Raw genomic sequence first — 26,324 nt, 5'->3', positions numbered from 1 at the left:
GGTGGAAATTATTCCCTTGAGTGGGGATACACAAACGTGTGTAGTGCTGGCATTCCTGCACCTCTCGCTCTCCTCCCTGCATGGACACTCACTTACTCACCCCCGTGGCCAGCCTGCACCATACTGTATGGCTTCCCCATGGTACTCCACGTGGGTGTTCTCAGTTTCTCTCTCCCAGGACCTATGCATGCTGCACAGATCCTCCAGGAGTGCTCCTAGTGTATGTGCGTGCACTGCTGCCCCTCTCTTAAATGGCCAGGAAATAATTTCCTGTAAGTGCCTCTGAGAGGCACTGGGTACTTAAGGCACTCTCTCACTAGAGGGGGTGCCTGATCAATGCAATTAGTTAGTTAGTGGTTAGTTAGCTAGCAAGCTAGTTGTCAGGTCTCTGTTACAGTGTACAGTTTCCTTTGCCTGTCTTCTGATCCCATCGGTCCCTGGTGTCTGTCCAACCCAGCCATGACACCTACCTCAGCTACCCCGGTGTTCTCAGCTATACACTGACTGTGTCTGTCCACCCCGGCCGTGCTATCTGCCTCAGCTACCTCAGTGATCCCAGCTTTACTTATGACTGTGTCTGCCCAACCCAGCTGTGCCACCTGCCTCAGCTACCTTGGTGACACTTGCTATACTAGTGACTCTGTCTGTCCTCCCTGGTTGTGTTTTCTGCCTCAGCCTGTCCGATGGTCCTTGCTGCACTAGAGACTCTGCCTGGTTGTCCCCGTGTCCGTCCCTGCTCTCGGGGTCAGCTGCCACAGTCCTGGTCACTGCCCTCAGACTTGCATTAGGCATGTGTCTCGCACTGGACCCTTAGTCAAGCCCTTCCCACTAAAGTCTAAGCCCAAGGTCCCCTTATGGTCCAGTGAGTCCATTCCTGTTTGCCACTTTACCATCTGCAGCGGTGAGCATTCCCCTGTTTTTCTTATATTGGAAGTTTTATTTCGCCACTCGGTCTCATTTATGATGATCAAAAATCTGTTTCCTACAACAGGAAAATCGGCCTGCTGAAGATCACTGTGACGAAAAAATGCTTCGCTTGATTTTCCATTGACAGAGAATGTAACACCAAGCAGTGGGGGTTCGCAGCCAGTAGCTGCTTAGCTACCAATACAAAAAATGCAGTCGGAGCCCATGTATTTTTTTTTAAATTGTTTATTTAAATAATTACAAAAAAATGGGCTTCCCTGTATTTTGATTGCCTGACATCACAGTACTGTAAAAATAAATCATTAAAAAAAATGACATAGCGCTCCGCGGTATTTTTAATTCTCAGCGCAGATAAAGCAGACAGCTACGGATTGCCACTCCCATCTGCTGGCGCTACCTTGACTGGCAATCAAAATACAGCAAAGCCCATTAATTTTTTTTATTTAAAAAAACTTAAAAAAAAAAATGCTTGGGCTCCCGCCGTATTTTGATCGCCAGTCAGGTAAAGCCAGGCAGCTGGGGGCTGGGATTCTCGGCATCCCACAGCCACCCCTGGAAATGGCACATTGTTTCTTAGCTCATCCAGTGACTGTGATGGCGGTGGCTTGCTGGGTAATAAAGGGGTTAATACCATCTTTTCATTTTCAGTGCATACTAAGCCCGAAATTCATGGTGTCATGCCAAAATAGACATGGCCACCATGAATTTCTAGTAAAGATAAAAAAAACACAACACACAGAAAAATATTTTTATTAGAAATAAAACACAACACAATTAGGAGAGAGACAGAGAGAGAAAGAGAGAGAAAGAGAGAGTGAGAGAGAGAGACACGAAGACACTACCGCCTCCATCGTCATCCCCGCACACACCCCGACACTACCGCACACATCATCATCCCTGCACACCCACAAGCACTACCGCCCCCATCATCATCCCCGCAAACACCCCGGTACTACCGCCCCATCATCATCACCGCACACACCCCGGTATTACTGCATTCATCATCATCACCGCACACACAAGCACTACCGCACTCATCATCATCCACGCACACACCCCAGCACTACCGCCCCCATCATCACCGCACACACCCCGGCACTACCGCACTCTGCATCATCAACGCACACACGCAGGTACTACCGCACTCTGCATGATCAACGCACACACGCAGGCACTACCTGAGTGAAGTCTCCGGTGACAGCGCGGCTCACTTCAGTTGCTATGTGGAGCTGACACAGAGCGGTCGTGTTCTACGGCGCTCCCTGGCAGCTTCTTGTAGCAGAGTTGAAAGCGTCGTGTGGATTACTTCGGACCTGGATGGGTGTTTGGGGATTAATAAATTGGTAAAAGAGGGATTTTCGTTGTGTGTGTTTATTTACTTTCACTTACAGGTTAATCATGGAAGGTATCTCGGGGAGACGCCTGCCATGATTAACCTAACCTTATTACCCCAATTGCCACTGCACCAGGGCAATTCGGGATGAGCCGGGTAGAGTCCCGGGACTGTCGCATCTAATGGATGCGGCAATTCCGGACGACTGCTGGCTGATATTGTTAGAGTGGTGGGCTCCCCATAATGTGGCGCTCCCCATCCTGACAATACCAGCCTCCAGCCGTGTGGCTTTATCTTGGCTGGTTTTAAAATTGGGGGGAACCACAGGTTTTATTTTTTTTTTAATTATTTATTTATTTTACTGCACGATATAGACCCGCCTGCCGGTGGCTGTGATTGGTTGCAGTGAGACAGCTGTCACTCAGCGTGGGTGCGTATCTGACTGCAACCAATCATGGGCGCCGGTGGATGGGGAAAGCAGGGAATACCAGATTGAATAATGAGTGGCAGCCATTTTCAAAAGAGGAAAAGCCGCCGGAACTTTGTGACAGCCATGCAGCTGATCGGTGAGTAGGAAAGAGAGAGGGATTGTGCTGGGGACGCAGGACACATGCAAATACTCAACGTGCGCACATAGCCTTACTGTGAAAAGCCATACTTTTGGTGATCAAACCGTTATCGAATGTTAACTCAAGTTATCGAACGTGAAGCAAATCGTTTGAGTTCGTTGAACAACTCAAACATCGCCCAAAACAACTCGAATTTGAAATTGGCGAATGGTTCACTTCGAACACCGCTCATCTCTAGTCAGGAGTTGCCACCACAACTCTATGAGTGAACCTTAAAACCTGGGGCAAATTTACCCAAATGCAGACTGTATAACCTGTCAGGCCCTGAGAGGCTAGCTCTTAAATAGTATATTACAAATAGTGTGGCTAATAGACACATTGGGCCATCATCATCTCCTGAACCTACATTTTTTTTCTTTGTCAAAAAGAAGGATGGTAGACTACAACCGAGTCTGGACTTCTGTGAGTTTAACTAAATAACAATTTGTGATCCGAATCAAATGCCAATTCATCCCGGACCTATTTAATCAGATTGCTGGTGCTAAATGGTTCTCTAAATTAAACCTTAGGGAGGATTATAATCTGATGCTGGTCAAACAGGGGGATTAGTGGAAAATGGTGTTCAATACGCCGGAGGGGCACTTTGAAAATTTGGTAATGCCCTTCGATCTGACCAACCTGCCTGTGGTTTTTCAACATTTTGTTAATGATGTCTTTTATTTTGGATTTTTCTTTTTTATTTATCTTAACAACATTCTCGTTTATTCACAGGATTTTAGTTCTCAAATAAATCACGTCAGGCAGGTTTTTCAAACTCTCAGAAAGAATAAGTTGTACACAAAATTGAAAAAGTGTGTCTTCGCTGTTCAGAAACTTCATTTTTGTGACTTCATAATTTCTACCTTGTATTGCACATTCCTTCTGGTTTTAAGTTGGATCCCACTAATTTGCAGGCTATCTTGAAATGGGACTGTCCTGAGAACCTGAAAGCTCTGAAGTCTTCCTTGGGTTGTGCAAATTATTACAGCCATAGCAAGACTTCTGACTAACATGACGAAAAAAGGTATAGACTTTTTAATTGGTCTGAGAGTGCTTTGAATGCATTTGACTGTCTAACAAAATGCTTCTTGTCGGCACCCGTATTAGTACAGCCTGATGTTTTCAACCATTCATTGTGGAGGTTGATGCATCAGAGGTCGGGTTGAAAGCTCTATTGTCTCAAGGTCCGTGTGTTTGTAAACTGCGTCAATATGCCTTCTTTTCTAAGACGTTATCTCAGGCTGAACGTAATTATGATATTGCTAGTAGGGAATTACTTGCTATCAAATTAACATTTGAGGATTGGCGACACTTTCTGGAGAGAGCTATCCATCCTGTTACAGTGATAACTGACAATAAAAATCTCCTTTTCCCTGCATCCTACACTGAGACACCCTCACTGGTCATTATTTTACAATAGGTTTAACTTTTTCGTAACATCAAGCCCAGTGGTTAGTAATAGATAGGCGTCTATCAGATAACCCTATTACTAACCTGGCAAGTATAGAGTTTAAAAAAACAAAACACACAGGGAAAAAGAGTTTATTTGAATCAACACACCTCCACACTCCCCTGTTCACCAATATATTACTTTAAAACAAATCCTCAAAGTTGTAGTACAATCCAATTGTGAAAAAAGATTCCCCCCACGCTCCTTCATTCACCAATTTATTAATTGAAATTAAATCCTGGAAGTTCGGAATAATATTCCATAGCTTACTGCTGGTCAGCAGCAGTCCGGAATATCTCATGAATGGTGACGTCACTGAGTAACTGACATCACAGATCATGAGCACATCAGGGTCTGCCGCTTATTGGCAGTAACCTCTGTAGCCTTATTCTTAGAAGGTTCTTAGAACAGGGCTCCAGAGATCACTGCCAGTCAGTGGGAGGCCCAGAATATCTCATGAGCAGTGATGTCACTGAGTTACTGACATCACCGCTCATTAGGAATTTTGAGCTGCAACTGACCGGCAGTGACCTATGCAGCATGCTTCTGAGAAAAACTCAGAACCATACTACATAGGAATCCATGGGAGTTGTAGGACATTACTCTTTGGAATACATCAGAAATTAAAGGATTTATTTTGAAGTAATAAACTTATGAATGGCTGCGTCTGGGGAAATCTTTATTCAAATAATCTTTTTGTTCCCTGCATGTGTGTTTATTAACTTTATACTTTCTTGGTTAGTACTGGAAGTGTCTGATAGACACCTATCCATTACTAGCCTCTGGGCTTGATGCCAGCTGTCAATTCACAATTCACTGAAAAGTTATCATCTGGACAAGATGAGGAAAAGAAAGACAACAATTTCAATTAGAGACAATGTCATCTATAAGGTACCTGGATATAAATGTTTATTTGTAACACTTACTCATTCTCATCAATACTGTGGTTCCTGGACTCCCCGTAGTATTAGGTGAAGAAGACTGTTGGAAACGGGGGCCCTCAACTCCTGACTTTTTTATTATCTATATTTATATTGATTGCATTAGGCAATGTATTTCCCCTTTTAGAAACAGTTCCTTTGTCTGCCTCATTTCTTATTACTGTTAGAAGAGAGAAGCTTGGGAAAATATAGCTTCATCTCTTATTGTCTCTTCCTCTTTCTCCTACCAAAAGAGATGGCATAAGTATTTGTACTGATGGGGTTTATTTGAATATATTTCTGTACTGCTGGTGGTTTAAGTGAACCATTTCAATACTGCTGGTGGTTCGTGAGATGTATTCTTGTGCTGTTATTGGTTATGATCCTGTACACATGTAACAATCCAAAACTTGTAAGATTGCAAAATACATGGCTATGTAATAAAGTATTAAGGGTTACTATGCTTTTATTTATGTTAGAAGCATTAAAGTGATTGTCCAAATTTGTGATGAGTCTGCAATCACTCTATATGCACACTGCACACCATCAATATTCTCTGTTGCCTGTCGCAAGAGTGGGAGTGCACAAAACTGCAATTATGTGATTTACAGTATATACATAGGGTCACGGGCCAACTAGACATGTGTGGCCTTGTTCAATGAAAATAAATGGACTGAGGATGGACACCTCTAGTAGGAATGTGACCAGAAGTATACAAATCCCATACCTGTGTGCATATGAACATCCACTTTTGTGACTGGAAAGAGATAATCCAAAAAATGTGCAGTACATGTGCTTCAAGAATTCAGAAGCCTGCAGTAACCTAGATTGCAGACTTTCATCTCAAACCTGCACAAGCCCTTTAATTATAAAATTAAGCACTGTAGCATGTCCAATCCTAATAGTGTGTAATATACTCAGCTCAAAATATATATATATATATATATATATATATATATATATATATATATATATATATATTCAGCTGCTTGCTACTGTACTTCCAACAGTAATCACATGGCCACTTCACTCATGTACGATTTTCATAGTTACGGTCATGTGACAACTTGCTTTATTTCCTACTTACCTCAGTTTTTCACTGGACATTGAAAGAATTAGGAAGAGCAACTCTTCAGCACGTGACTGCAAGGGTGCGCTCACACGAGCTGTATGACTTGCACGAGTATCGGATTGCATCACCCGGCGCAGCCGGCTTCTCTCCTAACAGGAGCGTGTTGGCCGCGTGTATTTCTATGCAGCTGACATTCTCCTATCTGGAGAGTGTGCAACTGTGCCGGATGAGGCAATATGAGACTCGTGAGAGTCATGCGGCTCGTGTGAGGGCACCCTAAGTGCGCAAATCACATATGAATGATTAGTTATTACTCCAAATGGTTGGGGGGGTGCCAAAGTAAATTTTAGCACCTAGATACACCTCTGTTTTACAATGCTTCTTCCGATGTATGGATTTAAAAATTGTATATTATGCAATGGATTTTGTTTTACAAATGGATTTTGGATCTATGTGAAGACTAAGCCAATAGATGTCCAATGGATTTAATTGAGTCCCTGTATTCATTTCTCTGAATAATCTTTTTACAGCTATTTTTTACTCTCACTAGGTTTTAGAATTCTATTCCATAGAATCAATTGAAATGTTTGACTTGAATTGCAGCTCTTGTGACAACAAGATTTTAATCATCTCTCAATTACAAGTAGATGTGAAGGTTGTTATATCAGGAGCCTATCTTGTACTTTGTACTAAACTGATTAAACTTAGAGGCGTAGCATTGATGTACCATTTAAATAATTTTTCTGCATGCCATCATTCATCACAAAAAGCTTACGAAACAGGAACTCCATGAATCACCTCACACAATGAGACTGTCTTTTGCTATTTTCATTTAATACATTTTCTTTTGAATAAAAATGTTATTGTCACAGTGAAATATTAAACTAGATTCTCCTAACAAATAGGTACAGACTTGTAATTAAACCAATAACAGCTTTTATTGATGGAACTGAGCTCTAAAATCCAATTAAAAAGCTCAGAACTGAAAGACTAAGTTAGATTTCTTTTGAAAAATTAAAAAGAAATCAAAGCCCTGCTCTTTCATAAGAACGTTATACCTGCAGGCTTCAAATTATTCAGGGCAGCAGCATGTTCTCACAGCAAGCCCCAAATCATAGTACAAAAATGACTTATTATAATGAAGTAGCAGTAAAACATCGAAAGCACCAATTCCTTGAACTCATATCAGTAAAAGACATCAGAAATAATTTACTAACAAAACTTAGAATGCCCTGGAGAACCAAAACAAATATCCAAAAAGTAGGTACTCCGCAGGAAAACAGAACAACACCCATTCAATTTTTTACAAGGTGACTTGTGATTTTTTAACCTTTTTTAATTTTTCTTTTGCAAATTTTCATAGGTTTCAAATCTGAAATTAATAATTAAAGGATACAGCCATTGACAGAACTTGAAGCTTCTGGGCTCCACTGAAAATCTCTAACAGGGCCCTCAACTATCACAAGCCTTAAATTATAATAGTCTCTTCACATGGGCTAAAGGAACCTTTTGAGCCCACCTTGGCTTTAAACACAATTTGCCCAAAGGACAACTAGAGGTACCCTAAACAAAAGATTAATAAAATGTAACTTTTAATCCTACAACAGATCAATCTAAAATCAGTAGCAGGTAGAGCAATCAAACATATACTAAATCACATATCTGTCCGTGGACCATACACTATGAGTAAGTGAGTCTTACAATAATTGTCCAAGAGTTATTGCCCTACCCTGCCTAATAAAACTAAATAACAGCCTCCCCAACATGTTTCACCATGTCTGGCTTCATCAGGGGGCTAAGGCATGGTTTGCAATTGCAACCTCTGCACTTATTATTTTTATGCTCTGGTTATATCTAATTTCTCAGTTCATGCTTAGGCTCTTTTTGCTTAACATGTGTTGACCACATTTAGTACATACGTTTAATTAAGGAAAATATAGATTACCTATTTTATAAAATTTACCTCCTTTGGTATGATACATTCTTGTAGAGCTCTGCACTTCCACGGAATTAGGCATGTAGTTGAAGGTCTAGGAGTAGAGAAGTTTAGTGGCTACTTTACCATTGCCCTGCAGTAGAAGTGAGGAGAATCACAAAATACATATAGCATCCCATAGATGGGATGTTTGCATTTGGAGCGGACCAAGGAGAAAATATCTGTGTAGTCTGTATTCGCTCCCATTGCTTATATATTTTCTCTCTTTCTTACATAATACAAAAACATACTGAGTGGTTTAATGGGGTTTTATAAGATCGGCCTTAATCTGTATATAAAATAAAAAATATATAATTAACAGGGACAACTGTGACTTGTGTAAACCTCTCTATATCATATTCTGTATATGTATAGTGTCTTGAGAAAGTATTTACCCTCATTGGCATTTTTCGGGTTTTTATATCTTACAACACAACATTCACTGGGTTTTTTTGAGAGTGTGCATGAGTTCATATAAAGAACATTCCTACATTCCTACAAATGTGAACATTTAACATGTGGTTTTCTTTTTATTGTGAAACAAACCCCAAATAGGACAAAATAACTGAAAACTTCAGGGAGCATAACTATTCACCCCTCTAAGGTCAGTACTTTGTAAAACATCGTTTTGCAGCAATTACAGCTGAAAGTTGCTTTGAAGTCTATATGAGCTTTCCAAATCTTGCCACTGGAATTTTTCCTCATTTCCCAAGGTAAAAATGATCCAGCTTCTTTTCAGTAAGATGGTTTTCTCTGGTGAGCAGCAATTTTCAGGTCGGACTACAGATTCTCAGTTGCATTAAGGTCTGGGCTTTGACTAGGTCACTCCATTACACATTTCCCCTTAAACCAGTTAAAGGAGTTGTCCGACATAAACTCAAAATTTTTTGTTAAGCTAATCTGTGCTGTATTGTCATATAAAACACCCCTACATTTTTATTTTTTGTTTTCTAACTTTTGTTCCTCTTGAATTCATCCTTTATTCTCTGCAGCTCTTTGTTTACATTCAGCTCTAGCAAACATGACCACTTCCTGTGCCAAACCTCCCAGTCACAGCTGGCACCACCCGGCCTCTGTGTCCAGCCCCGCCCCCCGCCCGCCCCCTGCACACACATTCCCGGTCAGTATTCTTCCCCAGCACCTGACCTGTTATTACTACAGCATTGCAAATAACAGCCCCACATCGGGCTCTGCACCCCCCACCACATCGGGCTCTGCACCCCACACCACATCGGGCTCTGCACCGCACACGCACATATGGCTCTGCACACCACACGCACACATATAGCTCTGCACCACACACATGCACATATGGCTCTGCACCACACACACGCACATATGGTTCTGCACCACACACACGCACATCGGACTCTGCACCGCACACGCATATCGGACTCTTTACCGCACATGCACATCGGGCTCTGCACCGCACACGCACATCGGACTCTGCACCGCACACGCACATCGGGCTCTGCACCGCACATACACATTGGGCTCTGCACCCCACACCACATCGGGCTCTGCACCGCACACCACATCGGGCTCTGCACCGCACATGCACATATGGCTCTGCACACCACACACACACATATGGCTCTGCACCACACACACACACACACACATATGGCTCTGCACTACACACACGGACATATGGTTCTGCACCACACACACGCACATCGGACTCTGCACCGCACACGCACATCGGACTCTGCACTGCACACGCACATCGGGCTCTGCACCGCACACACACATCGGGCTCTGCACCGCACACGCACATCGGGCTCTGCACCGCACATACACATTGGGCTCTGCACCCCACACCACATCGGGCTCTGCACCGCACACCACATTGGGCTCTGCACCGCACATGCACATATGGCTCTGCACACCACACACACACATATGGCTCTGCACCACACACACACACACATATGGCTCTGCACTACACACACGGACATATGGTTCTGCACCGCACACGCACATCGGTAACTGCACTGCACACGCACATTGGGGTCTGCACCACACACACACATCGGGCTCTGCACCGCACACGCACATCGGACTCTGCACCGCAGATGCACATCGGGCTCTGCACCGCACATGCACATTAGGCTCTGCACCGCACACGCACATCGGGCTCTGCACCGCACACGCACATTGAGCTCTGAATCGCACATGCACATAGGGCTCTGCACCGCACACGCACATCGGGCTCTGCACCGCACACGCACATTGGGCTCTTCACCGCACACGCACATCGGGCTCTGCACCGCACACGCACATTGGGCTCTGCACCGCACATGCACATAGGGCTCTGCACCACACACGCACATAGGGCTCTGCACCCCATACACACTTAGGGCTCTGCACCGCACACACACATAGGGCTCTGAACCGCATACACACATAGGGCTCTTCACACCACACACACATAGGACTCTGCACTGCACACACACACACAGGGCTCTGCACCGCACACACACACAGGGCTCTGCACCGCACACACACAGGGCTCTGCACTGCACACACATACAGGGCTCTGCACCGCACACACACAGGGCTCTGCACCACACACACACAGAGCTCTGCACCACACACACATATGGCTCTGCACCCCCCACACACACACATATGGCTCTGCACCGCACATGCACACATATATGGCTCTGCACTGCACGCACACACGGTGCTCTGTACCGACCCCCCCTACCCCCATAGGGAACACATGTAGGGAAAACATACTCACCCGTCCTCGGTCCCCGCCGCTCCTTCACGTTCGCACGCTGTCTGTGCTCTGGACATATCAGCACAGTAGTGACGTCACCGCTGTGCTGAAGAGAGCACAGACAGCGGGACAGTGATGGGAAGCAGCGCTCCTTCTCATCAGCTCTTTCAAATATATTGGCATCTGTGATCTGTGATGCCAGTATATTTGAATGTGTGATCCTTAGTAGGGGGCCCGATGCTGGAGCTGAAACCGTAGGCCGCCGCTCCCCCAGGTCACGGATCCCACAGCAGTGCAGGGGGAGGTTGCGGGGAGAGTAAGGGGTGCGGTGAAATGTGTGGGAGGGTGCAGGGAAGGGGGGCGGTGCTCATCACACTGTACCAGCCCAGCAGGCAGGCGACATGCTGTTCCAGATTTGCATGTCAACATGGTCCTGCCCATGTTGACATGAAATGACCGGAAGCAGCAAAATCGCGGCAGGAGCGGTCACATGACCACTCTGAGTCGGGGGAGAGGGGCTGACAGCAGGGCAGGTAAGTGGTCTCTATCTACTTACCTGCCCCAATGTAGCCCAATAGTGTAATAAAAAAAGTCAAAAGAAGCTGGATAACCCCTTTAAGGGTTGCTTTATCAGTATGCTTTGGGTCATTCTCTTGTTGGAAGATGAACCTCCATCCCAGTCTCAAATCATTGACAGACTGAAACAAGTTTTGTTCAAGAATATCCTTGAATTTCACAGCATGCATCTTCTCCTCGATTCAGACCATTTTTCACATTCCTGCTGCCAAAAAACATCCCCACAACATGATGCTGCTACCACCATGTTTCACTGTCGGGATGGTGTTCTTGCATTTAAGTTACGTTGGTTTGTCGCCAGACATAGTGTTTACCATGGTGGACAAAATGTAAAGTTTTGGTCTCCTAGGATGACAGCATCTTCCTCCAGGCATCTGAGAGGTCTTACACATTTTTCTTGGCAAACTCAAAAATGAGCCTTCCAATTCTTGGCTGTAAGAAAAGACTTTTTTTCTGGTCACCATAAAGTTCAGCTGTATGGAATGTATGGCTTATTGTTATTATAAGGACAGATACTCCAGTCTCTGCTTGAGAACTTTGCAGCATTTGCAGGGTTACCTTTGGCAGGCTTACCTTCACCTCACCTTTGGCAGCACACGCCCCATAGCCCAGCAGATAGAAGATATAAAATTAGAAGATATAAAAGAGGATTTTTGCCAAACGACCCCTCATTAAGGAGGCATATAGGTGTGGCTATTTCACCTTTATTCCACCTAAATGACCATATTAATAACGAAAAAAATGCAAAAGGGTGACAGATCCCCTTAAAGGCAGAACTATAGGAAGGAGTCTGATGCATTTCTGAGATTTTGGCTGCCCTCTCCCTCCAATCTGTGAATTAGTGTGAGTGGGATGGGAAAGAATAATCTCATGAATGCATCAGACTTCTGTCTCATATCATGTTGCTGCAATTAACCTTCACATCCTACAGAACTCATGTGAAAGGATCATGTTGCAATCAAGGAGACCTTGAATCCAAAGATGTATCACTTACTGTAGTTTATTGGGAAAAGCAGTTCTGATGCAATAATAGTTTTTACACTTAGCATGTAATAGAGCTCAGAGTGTTACCCCCGCACACACCAGGCTCCCTACATACATGTTCTATAGACAGTGAGCTGCTAGTTACAGTATTAGGTCTGTCAGATTAGAGGAACTCAATAAATAAATCAAAATCAAATATATATTCAAAATAAATAAATCAGTGAATCAGTAAATATACAAAGTGTTCAAATTACTTGAATACTGTTTTGTTTTGTTTCTTCATAACTTTTAAATATTAGCCACATATTAAAAAAATCTTGATATTGTGAATTCTATTAAAAATGAAAACTTTTCATATCTTCGATTATATTTTTTCATTTGTAGCTGAAATAACTATCATTATTTAAATATGTGACACATTAACATTAAAATAATTAGAGCCGTCACTTTTTTGTATTAAAAGAAATTAAATCTATTGTAATTTTACCCTCCCTTAATAATTCTCTAACTTTTTCTGTATGATATGCAAATATGAAATGAAAGAACAATGATCATAGCAGCCTTACATTTACCTGCAGATCTTTAGGGAAACTCACCTATATTCTTATGTAGTTATTAGTGAATGTGCACATGCAGAGAATTTTGTTGCAGAAATTTCTCCACTATTTCTCCATCTATTAACGGAAAAAAAGCGCAAAGGCCCACATTTTCATGCCTTTTCGCATGTATTTTCACCTGCATTTTTCTAGCGTTTTGAGTAACAGTGAATGCTGTACAGCTAGATAATAAATATAGATACATATGGACAGACAGACAGATATATAGACAAACAGATATAGACAGACAGACATAAAGACATATAATTGTACACCCCCTTAACTTATAATAAAATTCTACCCTGTGGAGCTTATTGGATAGTTATTTTTTTTATTACAAAAAATAAACAAATGAACGAAAAAATCTACTTGGGGTCCCCTCTATTTTTGATAACCAGAAAATATTATCAAGCATGGAAGGTTCTTAGTTTTTGAACCCTTGTCAGCCTAAAAATACCAGCCCTCTGCCATTCCAGAAGGGGTGCATCACATTATATGCGCCAATTCTAGTGCTTTGCTTCCGCTTTTCCCGATTACCCTTGTCTTCGGCAATTGGGGTAATGCTTTTTGGGGTTGATGTGAAGTGTGTAGTGTCAGCTCGAATCAAGTGCTGTAGTTAATAATTGAGAAGTGTCTATCAAACACCCCCATTACAAACCCAGTAAGTAAAAAGAAAAAAAACACACAAAACTATTTTATTTTAACTACACTCCCCCACACTTTTCCTGGTTCACCAGTTTTATATATATATATATAAACATGCAGGTCCAACGTAGTCCAGGGAATCCCATATAATCCTATATATTCCACAAACGGAAACCTGAAAGTTGTAAAAAGAGAGAAATAAAAACAAAACACTGTTCAATAATTATTGAAAAGTCTAGTGTAGTCCAGTAGTTTCCATGATGTTTCTCGATGACATAGATCAAAGCCTATGGAGCCTCAGAACTAGGTTCCTTAGACTTTTTTCAACAGTCAGTCGCTGCTCACGATGCACTCAGTGTGACCCGGTGACAGTGATGAGCAGTGACATATCAGGAACATTAACTCTCAACACTGATGAGCAGTGACATCAGCAACATCACTGCTCATTGCAGTGATGAACAGTGACATTCCTGGCGTTACTGCTCATCAGTCGCTAGGTCTCACAGAGTGCAGTGTGACCCGGGAGTGGCTGCTGGTAAAAGTCTATGGCGTCTCATTGTGATTCTCCATAGCCTTTTATCTACATAATTGAGGAAAATCATGGAAACCATTGGACCATGTCAGACTTGGCAACTTTGCTTTCTAATAAATTAGTGAACAAGGACAGTGACACTAACACCATGGCTTGATGGAAGCTGACGCTACACAGCTGATATCAAACACAGAATGTCAGAATTGGCTCATCTAATGGGATGTGCCACTGGGAAAGCCCTAATAATCAAAGATCTTTGCAGCCTGATAATATAAAAAATAAGGGAGGCCACATATTGTTTCTTTTTTTTTCTTTTTTAATTTATTTAATCATCAAATACTGTTCAATAAGCACTTCAGGGTGCAATTTTATTATACAGTATATCTGTTTCTCTGTCAGTCGTCTCTTTGTTGTTCTCTCTGTCGCTCTCTGTCGGGTTGTCACTCTCTGTTGCTTTCACTGTCACGCTGTCTGTTGTTCTGTCTGTGCTCTTTCTGTCACCCTGTCTGTTGCTCTCTGTCTATCTATTTCTATCTATAATCTATATAGATCTGACAGAAAAAAAGAGACTTTTCTCCAATGATTAATATAAAAATCTTTTATTAGGACATCAAAAAGAGAAAATAGATGAAATATGTGGGTTGCAAAAAACAGACCCAGGTATAATTTAAAAATAATCTTTCAGACTCAAACTACTACGTTGGATGTAAATAGAAAACGTAAAGGTAAACATTAGGGATAAGCGACCTCAAACTGTAAAGTTTGGTGTCCTTACTGAACACAGACTTTTGACCGTACATCGGGTTTCTGTTTGGGTTTGTCACCCAAATAAAGCTTGTTGAAAGGTTGCAGAGCAGCCAATCAGCAAGCTTTTGAACTGTGGGAACATCCAGACCAATCGTAACAAATCGTATCTATGTGAATTATTGGCACATGGCTGTGATTGGCCAGGGAAATCACTGTAAAAAAAACCAAACACTGCATGGGATACTGTCACTCATTAACTACCAGGGTTCCACCAGGTACACAAGAACACACGGGTGCCGCAACTCACAGGGTACACGTTACAACAGTGGGCTCTTGTGTTGGGGACAGGGAAGTAGGGTCACCTCTTTAACTCACATTAACTCACACTTTTTTTTTTACACTACCATACAGCAGACTGACATGGCGGAGGAAGCAGTGAATATTCATGAACCTTAATTAGCGGACCCAAAAGAGAGTTTGACTTCAGTGTGATCCTCTGGGAAACATTAGGAAACAGTACATGTATCACTATTCTGTTCTTACTACCATTTCAATTCCATTTGCAGCCCCCTAGCACTAACTACGGCAATTTTACAGCTCAGAACATCTCATTATCATTGACATTTATGGGCTTCGTCGTTCAGGGTCAAGTTTACTAGCTGATCCCTTTTTTTTTAACAAGCTAGTTCGGCGATTCCGATTATCCACGGGGTAGCTCATCACTAGTAAACACACTTAAAAATATGGATGGTTGTGTATTGCATAGGGTAAATAGATTAACATGTACAGTACAGACCAAAAGTTTGGACATACCTTCTCATCGCTAAAACAACTGTTAAGAGGAGATTTTGTGCAGCAGGCCTTCATGGTAAAATAGCTGCTAGGAAACCACTGCTAAGAACAGGCAACAAGCAGAAGAGACTTGTTTGGGCTAAAGAACACAAGGAATGGACATTAGACCAGTGGAAATCTGTGCTTTGGTCTGATGAGTCCAAATTTGAGATCTTTGGATCCAAACACCGTGTCTTTTTAGAAAAGGTGAAGGGATGGACTCTACATGCCTGGTTCCCACTGTGAAGCATGGAGGAGGAGGTGTGATAGTGTGGGGGTGCTTTGCCGGTGACACTGTTGGGGATTTATTCAAAATTGAAGGCATACAGAACCAGCATGCCTACCACAGCATCTTGCAGCAGCGTGCTATTACATCCAGTTTGCGTTTAGTTGGACCATCCTTTATTTTTCAACAGGACAATGATCAAAAACGCACCTCCAGGCTGTGTAAGGGCTATTCGACTAAGAAGAAGAGTGATGGGGTGCTACACCAAATGACCTGGTCTCCACATTCACCAAAGCTGAACCCAATCGAAATGGTTTGGGGTGAGCTTGACCGCAGAGTGGAGGCAAAAGGGCCAACAAGTGCTAAGCATCTCTGGTAACTCCTTCAAGACTGTTGGAAAACCATTTCCAGTGACTACCTCTTGAAGCTCATCAAGAGAATGCCAAGAGTGTGCAAAGTAGTAATAAAAAAAAAAGGTGGCTACTTTGAAGAACCTAGAATATAAGACATATTTTCAGTTGTTACACACTTTTTTAAGTATTTCATTCCAAATGTTTTAATTTATAGTTTTGAAGCCTTCAATGTGAATCTACAATTTTCAGAGTCATGAAAATAAAGAAAACTCTTTGAATGAGAAGGTGTGTCCAAACATTTGGTCTGTACTGTATATATAAAGTCAAAGGAAAGGAAAGTATGTGTGTGTGTGTGTGTGTGTGTGTGTGTGTAATTGTCCAAAGGTGTGAAAGTATGAGAGTTTCACAAAGGGAGAACTAAGCCGGTGCAAATAAATAAGCAGACCAATGTGCAAAATGAAATCACAACCAAACATAACCATTATATTTTGTTTAATATACCTGTAAATAAAGCAGGAGAATAGTTACCATATAAATGTGCCTTTGGGTGTTCCAGGAGCCATTTAACACACATATTGAGGTCAAATATGTTTTTTTAACTAATTCTAAAGCATTTACTGCTGTCTAAAAATGCAGGAAGGAGGAAGCCTGATGATATGGGGTAGCTTCAGAGCTAAAAGAATTAGATACTTGACCAGGATTGATGGTGGTCTTAATGCTGAGGTATATGTGAGTATCCTCCAAGACGAGTTTCCTCATATACTCGTATTGTAGGATACTCACATGTACATGTGTGATTTATCTGAGGAAGGAGATGTGATCTCTAAAACACATAATATAATCACGTTTAACCAATACTGCTGACCATCTTCTTATGACAGGAGTCCACTTCTATTTGGTCTTTTCATCTTTTGAGTTGGCTTTACAAAATACTAACAAAATAATAAAAATTTAAATTTATAGTTTAAGGAGCAAAACAGTTCCAATACAGTGTCATTACAAGAATCTGTATAACTAATTATATAATTAATAGTTGCAATTAAAATGTATATATTAGTCAGCCAAGATTATTGTCTATGAAAAAAAGGTAGTCTCACACTCAATTCTGTAGTGGATGGTGAGATATGGAGTCTGAAAGTCAAAAGATCAAAACATTGTTACCCTTTTGCTTGTTACTGTATATAAGCTAAAAGTCTAATTTCCTTCTTTTGGAGCAAAAGATAAAGAAAGAAAAACACTGAGACTGTGGATTTGATCATAAATATTGTTGTTGTAACAAGGAAAAGCATGTTTAATGAGACAGAGCTGGGTTTACAAATTATACTACACACTACAGACCAAAAAACAAATAAACAGAATACTAATTCTTTTCAAGATAACTTATTTTAAATTAGTGTTGACAGAATGAATTTAGGAAATTGTTTCCCTTCAAAGTAATCAAGCCTTTTCAAGCATGGCAGAGTTAGAAATGAAACAGCCAAGGCTCAGTTCAGTAAGGGCTCATACACACAACTTTTTACTAAGGGTTTTCCTAATCACACAGGACAGAATCAAGTCCTGACCTTGGTAATATCAGGTTCATAATCTTAGATTTTAGGTTTTCCTTTCTTTCTTCCATGCCTGAATAATCAGATAAAAAATTGCAGTTAGAAATGTAATTTCTACAATTCGTTTAATGAGATGTACAAGTAAAAAATGGCATGATATTTAAACTATAAAAATATTGTAAACCTTTGTTAGGCATCTTTGTTGTTGTTGTTTTTTATTTTTACGTGATGGTTAGTGATGGGCGATCACTAAAATGCTCAGGTAATTAGAATTCGAGTTCAGCAATTGTAATGCTTTGGTGCTCTCTTGAGTAACAAGCATAATGGAAGTCAATGGGAAAGTCAAGAATTTTTCTGGCAGGCCCTCCCGGGAGGTGTGTGTGGCAGTAAAATCGCTGATATGGATGGAAACAGTACTCAAATGGAATGGGTACACCATCAGGAAGATGTCTGCACGCATGTTTGACTCCCTGTTCGCTGCTGGGAACAATGTTATCCGAATATTATGCCACTTCTACAGGCTGACATTAAGGCTATGTGCGCACTGGAAAATGGAATTTTCTCAAGAAAATTCCGCAGGTATTCAAAGATTACCGCACCCGCGGTAAAAAAACACGGCAAACCGCACCCGAAAACTGCATGCGGTTTGCCGCGGTTTGCTGCGGTTTTACCGCGGTATTGTTCACGGTATTGCCGCGGTTTTGCCGCGTGCGGGTTGGGATGTGCTTTATTGCATTCAATGCAATAAAGCACATTGAAAAAAAAAAAAAAGTCATTTCATTCTGAGATAGTAGATAGATAAAGAGACAGAAGAATAGATAGAGGGATAGATAGATAGATAGATAGTGGGTTAGATAGATAGATAAAGGACAGATCGCTGCATTTCCCACGGTCGGCAGTGAGTTCACATTACCGGCCGTGGGAAATGACCGGTAATTACCTCTGCTGTCTCGCTGCGATTTTGAATATGAAGGACTGGAGAAAACGGGTTTATTGCCGCGCTAAAAACCACGAGCATGTATAAGTCAAAATATTCTCTTTATTTAGATCATTCCTACGCGTTTCTGATGCTCATCTGCCTCCTTCCTCAGGGAAAAAGAATCTTACAGACAGAGAGGATTTATCCTTATAAAGCAGCAAACAGAGAAGAAAAAAAAAAAAAAATTGTGAAAGCAACCAATCATGACATCATCATTACATATGTTCCTGAGCGATGACTCATTGCCTTGTGGAATAAGGCTATGTCATAACATATACAACACAAGTTTCAAATAAAAGGCAATAAACAATAATAAAGGACAAAGAGAAAATGAATAAAAATAAACAAAAAATTCCTATTTGAATATGCGCTTATCTGTGTTTAATTTTTAGAAAAATAGTCTTTAAGTGTATATGAAAAGAGGGAGACGTTTTTATTTGTGATTTATTTATTTGTTTATTTTATTTTATATAATATATATAAGAAAGGGAAAAGTATTTTATTTAAATATGAAAATATATATGTAAAAGCAATGGACAAAGGGAAAGAGAATTAATTCCCGTATCCAAGACAGATTTAAACCAATAGAATTGTGTCTGTGTTCTCATATGCTATTAAGCTACCAATGCTCCATATAAACAGCTTGGTGTTGAAAGCAACCACAGATAAACACCTGGACAATTAGGGGATTAGAAAAAAAGTGTATGATTATAAAACCCATAAAGTATAGAGAGATACAGGTTTGTGATATGCTATTCAGTATATATGAAAATCAATATATATGAAATAAAATATGTGAGGATTTTTTATATTGCATTCTAAAAGAGATGCATTTAGTATAATTCTAATTAGTGATATACGGAGAGAAAAAAATATATTTATTTAATGGTGTATTTATAAGTATATAAGAATGAGTGATATTAACCACAGTGATTTCATTATGAGACATGACATAATGGAAGGAGGAACATGCAATTTCAGAACTAGAGAAAAGAAAAAATGAATGAAGAACGAAAAATTATAATGCACATACATGAAGAGACAGTTTCTCTGTCTAGAAAGGTGAAGTGGGTTCAGACCGTGGGAAAGAGATGAACCGCGCATGATCACGATACGTATAAGGAACCAGTTCCTCACCAAAGGAGGTGATGTGAGGTCAAACTGTGAGGAAAGGAGATGAGTGTGCAAAGTGCCGATTCATGGAGAAACATGAATCACAATATTAGAAACAAAGCAAGAGAAAGATGCACGGGGTATTAGCCGACAATAAGAGGTCGGGGAATAAAGTCTGATTGGATTACAAAGATATGTAAATATTTAAATATATGAATAAAGTCTGATTGGATTACAAAGAATATGTGAATATAGATGTAGGTTGTGATACAAAATATTGTGTGTGAGGGTGTGAATTAAACATAACGATCTCTGAGGCAGAATAGTGACATCTATATATACATATATATAAATGCATGCATATATATATACACATACCTGCATACACACATATATATACGTGAAATCAGAATTATTGAGGGTCTAAAAGAAAAATATATGACACAGATATCCTGATAGTGTCACAAAGATATGTGAATGTGTATGAAATATAACAATACAAGGAAATACCAAAACATAACGAAAAAAAAACCAAAACATATAATGCAAGAAAATGAAATCATAAAGATGTCTGAAAGTAAGACAAAAATGTATTATCCCAAAAGTAAAAATATATATATAATATATAATGGATATATATGACATGTAAAAAGTATAAAGAAACTGGGGTTTTTTTTTTTAAAAGAAAAAGGATAAATTACGGATAAACCTATGAACACGTTAGAATGTTAAAAAACATATATGCTTAAAATTACAATAAAAACATACATTATATACATAATTCATCAAATGAAATAATTTTGTAAAATTTCTAAAGGAATATGATTATAAATCTAAGCATGACACACAGAATAGATCAGCTGTCAGAAAAATTATGTATAATTATAACAACTCACTAGAATAAAACATAGGGATACGAGGACGGTAGTTAATAGAACAGATCAGTCACTTCATTTAAGCCGAAAGGCTTCAGTGTATTTAACCTATGTATCCAAAATGTCTCTTTTCTGCTGAGGACCTCTGCTCTATCCTTCACACTTGTGGGAATCTGTTCTATAGGTGTTATTTTAAAATCCAAACTTTTATTATGAAAGATTGTGCAATGTTTGGATAGACCATGTTGTAAAAACCTGTTCTTATATTGTGGCGATGGGAGTTTAGCCTATTGTGAAGTGCCTGGGATGTCCTACCCACATATTGTTTGCCGCATGAACAGTCTACCAGGTATATAACATGGTCAGACTGGCATGTTAGACGATAATTGATTTTAAAATTTTCCGAATTCCCTAGAGAGCAAAAAGTAGTCCTCCCATGGCAAATGCTCCTGCAGCATAAGCAATTTTTCGAGCCACATTTATAGGAACCTACTATCGCCATGGGCTTTGGGCTCAATATCTCAGTTCTAAGCCTACTCGGAGCTATTATAGTTTTGATCGTTGGGGCCCGCCTAAAGGTGACACCTGGTTTAGAAGGTAGAAAAGGCTTTAAAATGGGATCATTGAGCAGAATGTCCCAATGTTTGGTGAGGGTATCCCTTATAGCGACATTATCCCCACTATAGGTAGTAATAAAATTCAGAGTAAACTCCTGCTTCCCTTTTTCCGCTTTCAACAGACTTTTGTCGTTCAATAGCCCCAAAGGGCAAGGGTCAGAGTCTCTCTTGATCAAATCTGATTGTTTAAATTTTAAAGTCTCTTTGTAAGCTCTCTGGACCAGCGTCTTAGGATATTCTTTTTCTAGGAACCGCTCCCTTAAAATCCCTACCTGTTCTTTAAAATCAATGTCATTAGTACAGTTCCGCCTTATGCGCTTATATTGATTTGGGGGGATATTGGATAGCCACTTCACATAATGCTCACTCCCATAGTGGATGTACCCATTTGCATCAACTTGTTTAACAAAAATTTTTGTGTGGATTTAACAATTATTATGAAAGATGGTTAGGTCGAAAAAGTTAATTTCTTCCTTGTGTGTTACTGATGTGAAGGACAAACCCCAGTCATTATCATTCAAGTTATCTAGGAAGTTGTTAATATCTACAAAATCACAGTCCCAAATTACGAATAAATCATCGATGAATCTTTTATATAATACTAGACTATCACTGAATCTGCCACTCTCTATGTACAACAATTCAAATAATCCCATAAAGAGATTGGCATATGAACATGCAGCTTTAGACCCCATCGCTGTGCCGACACGCTGATGGTAAAGTTTTTCCAAAAAAGTAAAATAATTGTTATTCAGTATAAAGCTCATGCTTTCTAAAAGAAAATTTTTTTGAAGGGGAGGAATTCTACTATCATCTGCTAGGAAGAAAGAAAAAGAAAACAGCCCTAGATGGTGTTGAATATTCGAGTAAAGAGATGAAACATCTATAGTAACGAACATATAGGATTTTTTCCATGTTATTTTCTGCAAAAGTTCAATGAGATGAGATGAATCTCTGAGATGACTGTTGAGGGCCAACACATGAGGCTGCATCAACAGGTCCACATAATGTGCTAAATTGGCTGTAAGGGAATTGATACCTGAGATGATAGGCCTGCCCGGGGGATTATACAGATTTTTATGGGTTTTTGGGAGATGGTAAAAGAAGGCCATTGCTGGATTTTTTATTTGTAAAAATTTCTTTTCCGTTGAATTAAGTATATATGAATCAACTGCACTTTGAATCAAAGTATTATAGGCTGTAATGGCTGCATTATAGTTATCATTACTAACAACTTCATAATACAATGGATCAGAAAGGATCCTGAGTGCCTCATTGATGTAATCCACCTTATTCTGCACAACTATTCCCCCTCCCTTATCTGCTGCTCGAATGACGATGTTTCCATTAGTTTTAAGCTTGATTAGAGCCTTTTTTTCTTTTTGTGACAGATTTTGTTTGAAGAATTTTTTCTGATTGACAGTTCTTTTTAAATCAGTTAGTACCAGGTCGCAAAAAGTCTTTAAAAAATGCCCCTGGCTCGCTATTGGGTAAAATTTTGATTTAGCTTTAACTGCAGTATGACAGTATGGACCTGACTCTGGAGTGGCGGTGGGAACAGTGTCACCTTTCAAGAGAAAATGTCTCTTGAGTGTCAATTTCCTAATATAATTTTGAACATCTAGAAAAAGATCAAAGTCCTTGGATCTAGAAGATGGACAAAAAGATAAACCTTTATTTAGTACTTGAATTTCAACTTCATCAAGGATATACTCAGATAAATTAAAGATATTTCTATTTTTAGTGGTACCATTTATTTCCTGAAGATTATGGATGTGGGTATTTGTATTATTCCTTTGGTTTTTAACTTTTTTCAGCAGGTCTTTTTCTCTTTTTTGCTGTGATTTAGATCCTGCTCTGACTCCTCTAAAGTGTTTTTTCTTTTTTTGGTTGACGATTTTAGGGCTAAAAAATCAGTCAAAGTATTTGTCTTTTGGCTTTTAGCTGAAGGTAAAAAGGAACCAAAGGTTGGGACATATTCGTATTATCAATCACTATTTTATCTGTTGCCATTGGTATAAATGTTGAAGCTGTCGGTATTTGTGAATTTGGCAGTGAGACATCGTCATTATGAATGGAAAGATTCAATAAATCAATAAAATCGGTCTCTTGAGTATTTTCTATATTGATATTCTCCGCTAAAGCAATTTGGGCCCTTTCTTTACGGATCCTCTCTATTTGAAGCCTGATTTTGGCTAAATGTGCTTGAATCTCTTCTGGATTAAGGGAAGAGGGATTTGAGGGAAATGAATTGATATCGTTTTTAGAGGTGGAAGGGTGGACAGTAGGAGTTATCTTATTTATTTTTTGTCTAGAGATGTTTGCTTGCAAAAAAACTTCATCAGCAAGCTGGTCTATTTTATCTTGTGATTTTGATGATTTATTGGAGTTTGATGTAATATTTGGGACTTGAGAGGTCAAAGCGTCAGTATTGGAATCTGTGGGAGTGCTCAAACGAGCTCTACCCTGTTTATGAAACTTACTGTTCACAAAACGTTTTCTACTGTTGTGATTATTATTAGTAGAGGAACTGTGTCTCCTGAAGCTATAAGTCCTGGGTGGGGAAAACAATTTCTCACCTGGAGGATTAGATCTAGCCTGATGACTATCATGCCTGTCTCTTTGAAGTTTTTTAGACTTTCTGATGATGGTATCATGTTCTAATTGTAACAGGCGAGTGTTAAGGGCCGAATTCAAGTTTTTGTAGTCAGGATGCAATGCAAAGCTAGAAAGTTCTTCATATAGTCCTGCAATTTTTACCGTAGAATCTATAGCAATATTAGTTCGTTTATCATGTAAACATTGTAGCATACCTCTCATGCAGTCTTTGAAAAGGTTGTCCCATTTAGCTGAAAACGTCTCATCCTGTGGAAAAGGAGATTCACGCTTGACTTGGAGATTCTTTTTCCCTGAGGAAGGAGGCAGATGAGCCTCAGAAACGCGTAGGAATGATCTAAATAAAGAGAATATTTTGACTTATACATGCTCGTGGTTTTTAGCGCGGCAATAAACCCGTTTTCTCCAGTCCTTCATATTCAAAATCTGCTCTATAACGGGGCCGCTGCAGAACCACCCAAGCGCTCATCCATGCTAATAAAGGGGTTGTGACTGGCACAACCCGGCCAGGTGAGTGCACTGTTTTTATCCTCTTTCACTCTGTAAACCGGGTAAAACCCTATTGCGCCTTTCTTGTCTCCCCCACTACAGCAGTCTCGCTGCGAGACAGCAGAAGTAATTCAGAGCTGTGTGTCAGTCACGGCTGGATGTGAGCAGCGCAGGACCTGTGGATTACGCCGGAGCTGTGGATTACGCCGGAGCTTTGTTTCGGGGGGGGGTTAATAAAAGGGTGAACGAGGCTTGTTTGTTTTATTTAAAATAACGGATTTTTCTGTGTGTGTGTTTTATTCACTTTACTTACGGGTTTATCATGTCAGCTGTCACATAGACGCTGCCATGATTAAGCCTGGAGTTAATGGTGGTGATCCGCCATCATTAACTCCTTGTATTACCCTGCTGCCACTGCTACACGGCGGCAGGAAGAGCCGGGGACACGCCGGTACTGCCGCATAATGCATGCGACAGTGCCGGGGCAGCTGTGGTTGATATTCTCGGCTGCGGGAGGTGGGAGTGAGGCGGGGGACATTAATCCTGCCCCTCTCCCTCCCCAGCCTGAGAATACTGGGCCGCCGCTGTGTGCTTACCTCAGCTGGACGGTAAATATGCAGCGGAGCCCACGTGCTTTGTTTTCTATATTTCTGTTTGATTTCTATGTGTGTTCTATGTGTCTGTGTTCTATGTCTGTGATGTGTGTGTGTGTGTGTGTGTGTGATCTGTGTGTGTTTACTCTGCTCCGCTTCCTCTTCCTGTAATGACATCACTTCCCTGCAAAACCGCAGACAAGCGATGTACATTACCGCAGGTAAACCGCGAAATACCGCAGGGAATAACGCAGGAAAATGCAGTGAACCGCACAGAATTTGCTGCCTGCGTTATTCCCTACGGGATTTCACGATTAAATTGCAGTCAATGGAGTGAAATCCCGCAGCGACGTGCGGAAAAGAAGTGACATGCAATTGTTTTTGCAGCGGGAATCCCGCAGCAAAACATGCAGCTGTCAAATTCCGCATAGTGCGCACAGGATTTTTTTTGCCCATAGGTTTTGCTGGTGATTCACTGCAGAGATGTTATGAACATTTTCTGCAGCGAAACATGCAGAAAAACCGCAAAAAATCTGCGGCAAAATCCGGTAAGTGCGCACATAGCCTAAAACATACAAAAACTGAGCATAAATGGATATTACAGGAAAAAATATTAAGAAACATTCTTTCCTGTATAATGACTTATATTGAAGGAAAATTAAATATGAGAAAAAATATGTTCTCACGTTGTGTTTTTGCTGTGTTTTTACACTTTCTCATTGCTTTCAATAGTGAAAAAAAATTTCACCGGTAAATTTAATTTTAACATTTTACTACCTTATCTGGGAATGTGGCGCGTGTGACATGGTTAATAGGGATGAGTGAATGTATTCGCCACTATTTGGTATCCGACGGATAACAGGCTATTCGCACCATTCGGTATGTGATGGATAAAGCAACATCCGCTCCGATACTTTCATTCTCATTTCTGACTTCCTGGCGCCTGTTTTCCAACTATTGAACTCATCTGATGTTGCTTGCCCTCACAGTAACAC

The sequence above is a fragment of the Anomaloglossus baeobatrachus genome, chromosome 4, assembly GCF_048569485.1.
Source record: "Anomaloglossus baeobatrachus isolate aAnoBae1 chromosome 4, aAnoBae1.hap1, whole genome shotgun sequence".
Lineage (NCBI taxonomy): Eukaryota > Metazoa > Chordata > Amphibia > Anura > Aromobatidae > Anomaloglossus > Anomaloglossus baeobatrachus.
This window is presented reverse-complemented; position numbering follows the sequence as displayed.